Genomic DNA, 12,800 nt, shown 5'->3' with positions numbered 1-12,800 from the left:
TCCATTATTTAAACCCGACCCAACTAAATAATAACCCATAAGATCCCCTTATTCCCCCAATACATAGGTATGAAGTTTGAGGGAATTGGTGTCACGCCCCGAACCATGGCCTAGGCGTAACACGGCACTCGGGCCTTGCTTGCATGTGTCCGAGCGAACCTCATGGCTTGCTTGTCAACATGGGCATCAAAACAATATACATATGATGCGATTTAAATGAATCATGAAAATGTAATTTGCGGAATAAAATCTTAAAATTATCTCATAGCATGAAAAATCATGAAAACGTAATAGTCTGCAAACATGAAAGCATAACTGACTCGTGAACTAATATCTGTCTATGAAACCTCTAAAACATGTACGAATACTAACTACCAGGACATGGCCCTGGACTACCATAAGCTGCATACTAATACGGACTCCATGTTGAACCCGAGAGGAGTGGGGCTCGCGATTTGATAACCGAGGTGATCTACTTTGCGCGGTGTATGCTCCTGAAAATCGGTATCTGCACCGTGAAGTGCAGGCCCCGGGCAAAAGGGACGTTAGTACATGGTGAATAGTACTAGTATGTAAAACCTGCTGAAATGAAGAACATGGCACGAACATAGGTATAGGACATGAGCGGCGAATGTAACTTGAACATGAGCATGAAACGGGAGTAAAAAACGAAAATAGTAAATCAATGAAAATACATATATATAAAACTTCTTGTAACGTGGGGAATGCTATAGTGTAACTGCCAACATGATGCGGTACTTGCGTCTTACCGGAGAACACTCGCACCTTGCCGGGGGATATGAGATTTAAGTAATAATAAGCGTGTAAGGATCAGCGCATAATGAAGGTGTTGCCTCCTTGTGACAACCCTTATCCTACGGTGGCGACGTAGTTTCAGGCTATCGAGCCTTAGGTTAACTAAGCAATCAAAAACATGAACATGATATAGTTGGCTAAGAAGCCCATGATTTTCGTGAAATAACTTGTAAATAACTTGTAATCATGATTTCACGAAATAACTTGTAACATGGTTTCATGAAATATCTTGTAATATGATTTCATAAGATAACTTGTAATAGTATTGCAAACATGTTCTTGATTCATGAGTAATAACAATAGTTCATAATTATATATATAATTTGACTTGAAAACATGCTTGTAACTTGCTACATAAAATCATAAAATTTCATATAAATATAATGAGAACACATGAGGAAGAATTCATGATTCATGGATTAAGCTAGGGTTCTAATAACCAGTAATGGAAGATTAGGAATACAATAACGAATATAGATACAAAGTTCATGTATATAAATACATAAATACGGGCTACCAATATGTTGGGTTTAATGCCACTAGGGTTTGAACTTCATGGATATCGAAACGGAGCATGGGGAAGAACGTAGAGATTCCCGCGTGGATGGAAGTTCTACATATCTTAGTCGCTCCAAAACTTGAATTAAAGACTTGAGCTTTGAAGAGGATTTCCAAAATCTTGAATTCTTGAACCTTGAGATGGGTTTTCTTGAAAACCCTAGTTTTAGGAATGATGATTTCTTATTTAGAACATTAGAGTATATGTTAGAATTGAGTTGGAATAATTAGAGTAGGCTTACCTTGGTGTTCTTGATGATGGGAGAGGGTAGGAGGTCGTTCTAGGGCTTGAAGGAATGAAAAATAATGATTTGACTGATATGGACGAATATATCTTGTTTCGGAAAATTACGGTTTACGTCCGAAGCACGATGCGGCCCGTATTTTGAAATCGCCGTATTTTGAAATACGGTCCGTATTCGAAAAAAGGACTGCTAACGTCTCTTCGATAAAATGGCTATAACTCTTTGTACGGATGTCGTTTGACCCCCATAATATACGTTGGAAAGGTATTTCAAAGCTCTACAACTTTCATCAAGGACGTTTTCCCAAATTCCAAATACGTTTTGAAATACGGGCCGTATTTTGAAATACGGTCCGTATTTAACAATGTAACATCCAAATGTCAAATTCCAGAATGTTCAGAAATCCTTGGTAACGGTTTACGACTTGATTTACGACCGTAAGCGAAATACGATCCTGTTCATGGGCGTAAACCCCCGTCTTACAACCTGAACGGGGAAATTCCAATTCTCACATCCTTTATCTACTTCTCTAAGTCTAGGATCATGGTCAAAGCTTAGGTTAACGATACGAGGTGTTACAATTGGGGGGAATAAGGGGATCTTATGGGTTATTATTTAGTTGGGTCGGGTTTACATATGGAGCGGGTTTAAAAAATGATTTTGGGTTATTTTGGGGGATAATTTCCGTCAAGACAGGGGTATATTTGAAAACTTTAAGGACGGAAGGGGTATTTTTGATCCAAAATAAGTTCGGAGGATATTTTTAGCTTTTTTTTCAAAGTAGAGGGTTATTTTTGACCCTTTTCCCAATAATAAATGGGGAGATATGTAGGTTTCATAATGGGACTACTTTATCTCCATTTCTGCAGGATAAGTTTTGGGCTAAAATATAGACTTTATATATATGTAGCATAATGAATGAGAATTATTGGACTGAAGTTGTATATCAATGAATATAAATATCCCATATATGATCTGGGACCCTTTCACTGTCTGTTTGGTCATGTTAGGCGCTAGCTAGGCCTCTTGGCTTAAGGAAATAGTTAGCTAGGCCCCATTGGTCTAAGCAAATCTTGGGACCTCTACATGATCTAGGGGTTGGTTTGATTACATCATACAGACTTTACTTTTCACGTAGGGACAATATAATAATTACCTAAAAGATATGTATACACACACATGAAAAGTAAAATTAGTAATCTAGTCTAGAAGATAATATAATATATATATATATAACCTGTAATAATAGGGTCAAAATTATACTGTTAGTGTATATAGTTAAATCAGATATTAAAATGGACTTAACTAGGTTTTCAAAAAGAAACTAAGGAAACAAAGGGTAAGAAAGAGACAAAAGCAAAGGTCGGTTAATTATTGTATTAAGGTTATATATGATGCACTTTATGCAGGCTGTGTCATATAGATAGATCACAAAACCCACACAGATAAAGACACAAAACCGCTTTGAATTCCTTGAGATGATGGGCTTTTCAAAGATCGTGGCTTGGTATACTATATATCATTGATTAATTCCTTAACATGTCTTTACTTGCTGTGCGCGCCTTTGGTTATTTTAATTGTGAGTCATGACATATTGACTTACTTTTAGGTGGTCCTGGTTGATTAAATTTAGGGACACAACTTTTGTAAAGTATTATCTTTAGGGCAATTGAATATTACAATTTAATAATGTTGGTGCAAAGCTTTTCCAGGAACTCGAGCTAGGTGACAAACTTTTTGCGCATGAGGTTAAAGTTTGTTGAGTATGCTTTACGATGCAATGAATAATTTAATTGATCCTCATGTGCTAATATAACAAATTCTACCTTTTTCCTAAAAAATATATTATGTGCACTAGCTACTACACTTGGTGCATATTCCTTTCATATCTACTGGAAATGTTTATCATTTCGTGGAAATTTTGTTTTCTCCTGAAGTAAAGTTTTAAAGTCTCTGACACCTTTTCTTTTTTAACAATAGTATTTTGACTTGGTAAATTTCTATTTACGATAGTCGTCTCTTTGGATCCATGAATTGCGAATTCTTAAGTAACAAATTAAAGCATACTAGCTAGGTTAGTGGTAGAGCAACACCAAGTTGTTTGCCATCACTGCACATGACCCCTATACGATCTACGAAGTAAAGGTATTATTAACTAGGAAAAGGATTTCTGAGACTTTATCTTTTAAAACAAATATTTTGAATTAGGGTGTAACTCTTGATTGTGAACACTCAATGCAAAAAAAAAAAAAAAAGTTGTTTTCCATCATTACACATGACCCTATATACTATATCCAAGTAAAAGGTACGAGAAAAAATGATTTGAGTTACATGAACCGATAAAGTAAAGACATCTTATATTTATAGTGTTTAACTTGTTTTATTTGTCAGAGATTACTGGCTAATTAAGCACTATTGGACCCGGGGCTTCTAGAGACCAAAGAAAAAGTCTAAGTTCACTCAACCTCGTTCCCATCCCCACGGCTGAAGAAATAAAGTTTATGAATAATTATTTGTATTAATTTTCTTTACACCATCAGTATTTAATAATCGAACTATCAAGATAAAATACGAGGATTTGAGGCAATTTGTAAACAAGGGTAAATTCAAGAGTAGAATTTTGATTCTTCCTTAATTTGATAATTCAACATTACTATACATATCAGTCTTCCACACTAATCCTTGGCAATATATGCAAAGCAATCGCCTCCATCTCAGGCGGAGTACTCAAAACTCGAATTACATTAGCTGGTTTTACCGCAACATCAACTACAACAATTTGCCGTCCACCCCTACAAATGACACAAACTCTTCCTCTTCCAGCACTAATTTGCTCAGCACCTTTCAATTCATTACAAGACTCAATCAACACTTCCCACTGATCAGTTTCTGATACATATTTGCTCAATGACCCCTTTGTCTCATCCACTACGTACATCTCGCTTTCATCATTTATTGTTGTTGCTGCTGCTGGTCCATTCCATCCTCCTAGCATTCCCTTTGGCATCTCTTCCCACTCATCTTTCGTTACGTCGTAAACAGCGCCTTGTTTTACTGCACGTCCCTTAATATTTACCTGTGGAAGACATAATTAAATAAATAATTAAAAATACTTCTAAGCTTTTTAATTAAGTCAAGCTTTTAATTAGATGCGTTGATCACATAATTCAATGACACAGTCCAAGCGGAGCCACATAGGGTCAAGAAGTGTCAGTGCCGGAGAGTTATAGTGTGTATATATATATATATATAGGTTAAATATCAGGACTACTCTCAACACATTCATATTAAATCTTTGAACACCCTCATTCAAATTACTGATTCCACAACTAGGCAAAAGGAGGTAGTATAGTGAGGGACGATGAGATTGTGTTAATACCCTGATTAGCTGGTTAAAATTTGTTGTTGTGGTATTACACAATCTCAGGAAATGTTCCATTGCTGGTAATTCAAGTAAAGATTTATAACACAAAATTCAGTACTACTATTTCTTTTTTGTATCACATAAAAGTCATCTAACTAAACCCTTGGTAAGAATATAAATCTGACCCAAAAATTCTGATATGACTCTCCTAATCATTCAATTTACTTAATAATATACTTAAATAGTATAACATATAATCCATCTTAATATCCAATTTAAAAGATCCATATTCACAAATCCGACAAAAAAAAATTAAAAAAAAAAGAGAAAATTTCACATAGTTGACTCATAAAGAATTTAAACTTTTAAGTGAGATGGTCAGAGAATTCAGCGTTTACCATGCATAGTTTCCCTCTATAGCCAATAGCATCAACAGCTTCTCTACTAAATCTTCCATCTTTTAACCCTGCCAATTTCTCCCACTTCCATTCACTAGTCTTCTTCTTCATCTCCCATTTCTCTAAAGACCTTGCTACATCACCATGATATGCTGAGCCAATACCACTTGCTACATACACTTTTCCATTCACGGAGCTCGTACCACACCATCGCCGCGGTGTAGGCAACGGAGGACCAAAAAACCATTCGTTACACAATGGATTAAATCCCAATGGACGTTCAAGTGCTGGAAGAAATTTATGAGTAGTGGCAGCAATAAGAACCATATGTTCTGAAACGGTTAAAGATTGAATCGAAAGGCTCCTTGATATAAAAGATGGATGATGGCGAAGTACGCGAATTGGTGGATCTGAAGGAGGATTTGGTAAAGGACTCCACTTAGATGAAATTGGATCTAAGCAGAAAAATTCTACGGAATTTTGTTCATCAATTCTTGTGTAGTACTTCTTGTTGCTAGTACTACTATTATTGTATCTTTCTCGAAGGGCTACTTCGAGAGCATACAACGTATAGAGAGTAAAAATGAGGAAAAGATGAGGTGTAAATTAGGCGTCTCCATGATTTGGAAACGCCATAAAGAAGTGAAGGATCAAGATTGGAAAGACAAAGATGAGCTAAGTGATTTGGCAAACCAGGAATCAATATCGATGATTCGTTGTTTTCTTGGTCCTGTTCTTGAATTTTGATGCGCTTTAAGGAATCTTCCATGGCTACTAACTTTATCTTCTGTTCAACTCGACTACGTGCACAAGATTTAAGGTCATTTTTTCAAATTGCTCCATTTCTAAGTTCATATATAGCCTTTCAGGGTACAAGAGCAGAAGTAGACTAGACAATAGATTGGAGTATATAATATATATAATATAAAATGTATATATTATATGTATGGATATATCATTGCTTTTGGTGCTAGGGATGATGATGTCTTTTAGCTGTGTATTAATTTCTACCTTGCTGGCTGTTGAAGCCTTAATTGAAGTACTTGACAAATCTAGCTAGTTGGACTTTGTCCATCCTATAAATGCACAACTTTACGTATTTATTGCTTACAAATAGAAAATTGACGAGAAATGAAAAATATCTAAAGACAGGCCAAAAGGTGAAAAGGATATGATATTTTTAGAAGACTTGTCTGGATCCGACATAAATGAGGAAGATAGGGAACAAATACCTCAAGATGATACTTCCTCCGTTTTAATTTATATGAATTCATTTAACTAGATACGATATTTAAAAAAGAGGAAAGACTTTTAAAATTTATGGTTCAAAATAAGCCTTAAAAATTTGTGTGGCTGTAAATCATTCATAAAGTGAATTTATTTCTAAATTAGGAAAGAGATCATTTATTTTGATACGGATTAAAAAAAAATAGGTTCAAACAAATTGAAACAGAGGGAGTATATAATAAAGTCAAAAATCTACTTTATCAGGAAAATCTTATCTCTTTGAAGTAAATTGAATCAAGGGACCATGATGAAACACGTATTTAGTTTCTCTTAGTCGGTACAGTAGTCAGTAGGCCAGCCGATCCAAAATGTCAACTTGACTTGCCTTTGTAGTTCTTATAGGTGTACTATTTATTTTGTAATTTTGAAATTATGATTTCAGAATATAATCATATTTGTTAAAATTTCAATATTTCTATTTACCCCGGATTTTGGTAACAATTAAATTTATAAGTGAGGTGTAGGATATGTGGATGAATTTTAATCTACTTTAGTTGATATGAAATGTATAAATATATATATATATATATATATATATATATATATATATATATATATGTGTGTGTGTGTGTGTGTGTGTGTGTGTGTGTGTGTGTGTGTGATTTACACTAAATATATGTGTTAAGTAATATGTAAATATTGGATGAGTAACTAAATATATGAAGAACACAGTAATACCAATATTGGAGAGAGAGAGAGAGAGAGAGAGAGAGAGAGAGAGAGAGAGAGAGAGAGAGAGAGAGAGAGAGAGCTTTCATATATTTGGCTATTACAATGTTCTAGATCTGAAAAAGCTAACCTCAAAAAGTGAGAAAATATCCTCTATTTATAGGTATGCCTCATGGGCCTTGAATACAATGCAAAACCCTTTTGAATAAGGAAAACCTAAAAGGATAAGGTAGGACTGTACGGTCTGACACCCGTACGGTCGTCAGTACAAAATGGCAGAACGGTTTCTTGACGCGTGGCAGCATCGCAACCGGTTAACCGGACCAACGGACACGTCGAGTTTAGATCGGCGTACCCGGACCAACGGACACGTTGAGTTTGGATCGGCGTAACCGGACCAACGGACATACTTTTCTTGTCTCGGGTCAGCTCATCCGGTGCAATACCTCAGTATGAAGAAAAGACCGAACATGCTCGTGCTCATTTGGACTTGCCCTCGGCCCCGGTCTCACCGGTCATACAAACCTATTGTAGACAATGCTTGCGGGAAGTGGCAGAGTCAGGATATATATTAAGGAGTGTCAAAAAATACAAATATGTTGCTACCCAGGTTTGAACACACAATCTTAGAGAAGTTTTGCAACCCCTTAACCACTACGCTAAACCCTCAGCTTGTGACAAGGGGTGTCGACACTAGTATTAGGGGTATACATGGACCGGGTTGGTTTGGGTTTTCTAAATACCAAACCAAACCAATTGCATCGGGTTTTTAAATCTATAAACCAAACCAAACCAACAAAAGTCGGGTTTTTCAACCTCGGTTTTTTTGGGGTTTTTCGGGTTTTTTTCGGTAAAGTCTTCATACAAAACATATAACTTATACTTCAAATGTTTCTTTAGTCCTAGTATGATACGACTATCTATTTAAGATATTTTTTAAGAAAATAACACAAAATGTGAGATGAGAGATGACATTGTACTAAAATATTCAACAAAAAAACATAATGAAATTGCATAAAATAAAATGATCATAATCTAAAAGTACTAAGTCATGCTATAATAATACGGCTAATTTATAAGACATATCTTAATCTAAAATTACTAAGAAATGCTAAAATAAGTATGGCTAATAAGTATTAATTACATGACTAATATTAAAGAAAAAATTAAAATTAAGTTATGTATTTTTACTATCTAAACCAATATATAACTAAAGAATTAGATATCCAACATTATTGTCATTTCTAGTGTTAAAATTGAATTTCTTTTGTTAGCATTAGTATTGATTTGATTTTTATTGGGTTTTATTTGAATTACTAATATCTATGGGCTATAAAACTATTGGACCATTCAAAATTCTAATTTCAAGCTTGAAATAATGTGTTAAAATACAAAAAACTATGAAAAAGTTTAAGAAATATTTATAAATTACATTATAAGTAAATATTTTTATGTATAAAGTATTTCTGAAATTTTATACATGTATTGTCGAGTTGGTTTGATTCGGTTTGACTTTTTTTAGTTAAAACCAAACCAAACCAATAGCGGTCGGGTTTTTGTCGGGTTATTGGTTTGGTGCGGTTTGTCGATTTCCTTTGTACACCCCTAACTAGTATACATACCTATAAAACCAAAATTTCACCAATTTATACAATATAATTTTCCGGCGAAGGGGCGTCGCACCCCTCGGGCAAGGGTAGCTCTGCCCTTGCTTGCAAGATAAACACAAGTTGCAAGTTGCACGTCATATTTTAATCAAATACTAACAATTTAACTAATTTTAAAAGTTACAAATTAAAGCAAAAATACATATCACTGAATCATGATATGATCAAGTTAAAAGTCGATAGACAAAACACATAGGAGTATCATTTACTTTGTTCAACTATCAAGTGGGTGAGGAGTTCGGAACTTAAATGACCCAAAAACTAAGCAAGTGAACCAAAAAAACCACCAAAAAAAAAGTTACGTTACTACCTTTTGCGCAGGAAATTCCTCCGCAAAAGGACTTAACCGTTAACGGCGCTGTTAAGTCCTTTTGCGTAGGAAGATCATGCGCAATAGGGGTTAATATAAACCCTAACACTTCACCATTTTCAAGTCACTCTTCACCTCCTCCATTTTCACTCTTTCAACATACTTTAGCCCTCCGAAAATCATTTCTCAAAGCTCCGAAACGTCAAACTTTGCTATAAAACCCGATGTTTGTGAATGCGGTTATTATTATAAGCTAAGAATATCAAGGACCCAAGATAATCCGGGTCATTGTTTTTGGCGTTATAAAGTGCCCGAAGTAAGTGTTTTTATAAGTTTTTAGGGTTTAGATTTTTTTCACATTATTTACATATTTTACTTTCAAAAACTGATTTTCTTGTAATGTTTATAGGATATGAATGGTTGCAAACATTTTTGATGGGAAGATAGCATTCCCGTGGATAAAACGGTGGCGGCGAAGTTTGAAAAGCCTCATGTTGATAGAGATACCGCGACCTCACGTATCAGTAGAGATATCGTGAAGTTTGACTTGCAGTTTAAGCTTATGGAAGCTCAAGAAAAAATTGACCTTTTGAAGGTCTTGCTAAAAGAATCCAAAGAAAATAAAGTTTTTTCAAGGCTAACCTTAGAGACACTCAACACGAGAAAAATGCTTTGAAAGAAAAACTGAAATTTTGGAAGATTATTTGTGCTATCTTGTTGTTGTTTATTATTTCTATGTATTTTTTTGTTATTTTTATGTATTTTGTTTTTATTAGTTGTACGTTTTCATGTATTATGTAATCGGCACCTTTTATGTACTAATTTATTTGTGTTTTCTTTAAAATTGTGAATTGTTGAACTTTTTATGTATTATTAACTCTACGAAGCTTATATAAATTAATAATAGACTATAACAATCAAAGCAAATTAAAAACATACTAATTTTCTTCAAATTGATGACTTCATCATAAATTAAAAATACAAACTAAATCATGAGTCCGGAACTTAAATGACACATAAACTAAGCAAGTGAACCAAAATAACCCCTAATTATCATCAGAATAGAAGTTCTCAATATCGTCCTCAGAACAATATTTTGGGTTTCTTAAGACATATCTCCTTTCTGTAGATGTTAGTTCTCTACCGGTTGATGAGGCTTGTTCTTCGGCCAACTTTAGCATGTAAAATCTACAATGTCTTGCTAGCATTCTGTTATTTTCTTTTCTAATCCTTTGTACGGCAATCTCACAAGAATGTGGATCAGTTCAAGGCATGGTCATTGAGAACCTTGTTGGGATTTGAGCTTTGAGATTTTTCAAGTCACGAACAAGACGTCCGATTCGGCATGCCGATATGGACATTCTCGGTGTAACCCGCAACAATATTCTCGTGGATCTGAATATTTCACATTGCAAAAATCATCATTATGCTCTGTAAGTGTTGACACCCAATTTTGTCCCGCCTTCCCTAAATATTTATTTAAATTTATAGTAATTTTGGCAATTTAAAAAATGATTATTTATATTTCTATTATAATTATTGACTTTTACTAATACCGACATTTTATTATCTTGTTATAGTCGATCGTTATTATCTACGGTATTTTATTACCGTTACTACTACCACTATTATTATTATTATTATTATTATTATTATTATTATTATTACTACTACTACTATTATTTTGCTATTATTTATTACTACCAATATTATTATTATTCGGATTTTATCATTTCGGCATTTTTACCATCGTATGCACACGCTTGCATTTATTTACGCGCAATTAAATAATAGTGTTTATTTACTATTGGATTTCAAATATATTATCGCACGGCTATTACGACGTCATTTTATTTTATCTAAGTACTAATAAATACATACTTTTATATCGTATAATATTTTAACACGCGTTGGTATAATTATTTAAGATTGGTCTATATTTAGAATTAAGCCCATCGTCACCTAAAATAGTACCCTACCCGCTAATTGCCCAATATCATTAGCCATACTCATCAGCTCCACCTTTAATTCATCCACCCAACTTTACACCGCAATCCGACCCGACCCGACCCAATTGTCACCCAAACAAACGAAGCTAGTGGTTCCTTTCTCTCTTTCTCCTTGACGCGCGCACCCCCCTTTTCCCTCTCTCTCTCTTCTCTCTTCCTCCTTCGCCTCCTTTCTTTCCCACCTCCTTTCCAGCACCTCCCCTCCACTTTAGCCGTGGACGAAATTTGTCCCTCGGCACCCAGATGGGACGAACCCTAACGTTACTCGTCTCGTCCCTTTCCTCTCCTCTCTCTTGCTTCCGTCTCTCTTCAACTAAAATGGAAAGATTACAGAGGCCTTTCACCTTACGCACCGTGCATGGTCGATTTGGGAAGGGAAATTAATACCCTGTGCCTCCCCATCCAGATTTCAACCGTTGAAAGAGGTGAATTTTTGTTTCTTCTTCCTCCCCCTCTGCTTAAATCCGAAATCCCTTAATGATTTTTGTCCGTTTGCAAGCTCAAATCCTACTTTATCAGCCCTTGCGATCTTTCGGGTACAAGATGGTTAATGGGTTTCGTCCGCTTGCAGGTTTGAAATCTGTTCCACCTTTGTATTTTTCGTGGTGCTAATTAATGGTATTTTTCTTCTTCATCTCAGTGCCCTGGTCAAAGACAGAAAAAAGAAGAAGCCCCCTTAACGTTTGATTTTGGATTGATTCGAAAGATCCCGCCTAATTTTCAGTGGTAAAACCCTAGTTTAAACCCTATAAATGATGGTTTTCGGGAGGAGTGAAGGGGAGCTTTCCAGATCGAAAATCCCTAAAAATAGAGTTCTATGAGCCGCATAAAATTCCCAAATATTAAGCTTGCAGTAGTGTGGTAGTTCAAGGGATCGAGTCAAAAATCCTAAAACAATTTTCGTTTTCATCTACTCTTTGTTGTTGCCGTGAAAGCCGTGGCTCGTGAGCTGCGATTTGGTAGTCTTCGAGTAAATGCGAAACTCTCGCACCCACTTGTGCACAGAAGATGTAATTCCCCTTTCTTTAAACCATTGTGCTTACATTGGTCTATTTTGTTTGGTGGTTAGATTAGCTTGCTTCAGTTTGTTTATGTGTGTGTTTTATTTCATATCTATCATGTGGTCGCTAACATTTGCGATTAGTTGTTAAAATCAATGGTTAGTTTAGTATTGTTAGCGATCTTAATACTCTAAGTACATTCGTTTTAGTTTAATATAATGTCATCTACTTGTATGGCTAGTGCATGATTACTTTGGTTGAAGCCCGGTTTTCGGTTTGATGTTAGTTTTAATTATCGTTATCGTGATTAGTCTCTAAGTATGTCGTTAGTTCATATGTCGGTTTTGGACTAAACTCGGTTATCATGTTTGGCTAGTTCGGTTTTAGTTATCATGTTTAGTATAGTATTAACTTCTTGTTGGCTAGGTGAATATTATGTTGACAAGTGTGGGGCTGTCTTTTGTTTGGCCCAGGGG

At 35.1% G+C, this 12,800-nt stretch overlaps 1 pseudogene; it reads right to left on the bottom strand.

Moving 5' to 3' along the window:
• Window positions 1–4,220: 4,220 nt before the first annotated feature.
• LOC132063500 (F-box/kelch-repeat protein SKIP25-like) lies at window positions 4,221–6,362 on the bottom strand (annotated as a pseudogene).
• Between the last annotated feature and the right edge of the window lie 6,438 nt (window positions 6,363–12,800).

The sequence above is a fragment of the Lycium ferocissimum genome, chromosome 7 (genome assembly GCF_029784015.1).
Source record: "Lycium ferocissimum isolate CSIRO_LF1 chromosome 7, AGI_CSIRO_Lferr_CH_V1, whole genome shotgun sequence".
NCBI lineage: Eukaryota > Viridiplantae > Streptophyta > Magnoliopsida > Solanales > Solanaceae > Lycium > Lycium ferocissimum.
The sequence above is the reverse complement of the archived record's forward strand: the minus strand, read 5'-3'. Positions and strand labels throughout refer to the sequence as shown.